This window comes from Pteropus vampyrus, unplaced genomic scaffold, assembly GCF_000151845.1.
Source record: "Pteropus vampyrus isolate Shadow unplaced genomic scaffold, Pvam_2.0 Scaffold661, whole genome shotgun sequence".
NCBI lineage: Eukaryota > Metazoa > Chordata > Mammalia > Chiroptera > Pteropodidae > Pteropus > Pteropus vampyrus.
In genome coordinates this window covers 23,591-25,076 of record NW_011889442.1, presented here as the reverse complement: position 1 = coordinate 25,076, position 1,486 = coordinate 23,591, and positions in this window count along the sequence as shown.

Sequence of the window (1,486 nt, the reverse complement as noted above, 5' to 3'; positions counted from 1 at the left end):
TTTCAGGTCTTACATTTAAGTCTTTAATTCATTATGAGTTTTGGGTTTTTTTCTTTTTTCTTTTCTTTCTTTTTTTTGCATATGGTGTAAGTAGTCTAGTTTCATTATTTTGCAAATATCTGTCCAGTTTTCCCAACACCATTTATTGAAGAGACTGTCTTTACCTCATTGTGTATAATTGCCTCCTTTGTCAAAGACTAAATGACCATGTAGTCGTGGATTAGTTTATGGGCTTTCTATTTTGTTCCATCGATTTATGTGTGTTTTTATGCTGTTTTTTTTTAATTACTTTATTACAATGTTGTTTTGATTACTATAGCTTTGTAGTATAGCTTGATATCAAGAAGTGTGATACCTCCAACTTTGTTCTTCTACTGTACTATACTATTTATTGTTATTTTAGAGTGTACTCTCTCAACTTATTAAAAAAAAATGTTTCTGTGAGACAGTGCTGTGTTATGCCAGCAGCAGCCTCAGACGTCCTGTGTTTACTGTGTCTTTCGACTGCATCATTTCCCTTGTGCTTGATTTAATCTTCCGACATTTTGTACAATAACATGCTGTACAGGTTTGTAGATTAGCGAGCTGGCTAAGATAGCCTTGTGGGTCTCATGGACGTAGCCCTGCTTGCTTTCAAAGCTCGATGTTTTGGAAGGCTTTTCTCTCAGGTGCACGTCATAGAATTTAGTGTGCCAGATGTAGGATCCAAACCCTTAGCTCCTCCGGGAGAAGCTGGGAGTTGTGAATTCCATCCTAATTATGTGCTGTTGCTGCTGCTGGGGGTGGAGTTTATGGCGAGCTTGTGTCTCAGCCTATCCCACCCATTTTGATGTGGGTTTTTCTAGCTCATGTAATGTGTAGGAATCTCTCAGCTACTATCTGGATTTTTCAGGGTAATTGTCCATAGGGGAATCTGAGTTCAGCAGCCTCCTATATCACCATTTTAAGCAAGATAAATCTTCTGGAATTCCACTGTGATATGTGCAAGGAATATAAAAGGAAAAAAAATCATTTTAGATGAAAGTTTGCAATTTCTAAAAAAGTTATATATCCACCTATTCTGAGTCAGGCTTTATTAACACAAGATAATGTAACCAAACCTATACATACAGCCTAGCATAGACTAACTTTTATTTACAATTTATAACTGTGCTAGATTAACCTGTAAACCCACTTAGATCACCCTAGATTTTATACTGTTTGTGTAACCATATGCTCAAATTTGCCAAGAGTTCCAGAGAAAGGCTGAGACTTAATTAAACTACCTTCCATACCTGTGCCACCCAACATTGATAATTGCTGGAGTTGTTTTGCAGAACGAGGCAGGAAAGGGGTGATACAGTGGAAACCACCTGAGGTGGCCAAGGCAGCTTAAAGGACTCGATATAGACCCCATGAACTTTTCTCATTATACCATCATTATAACACTAAAATCTCCTCCCAGGGGGTAATTTCATGCCATTTTTGTACATTTGATGGACATATA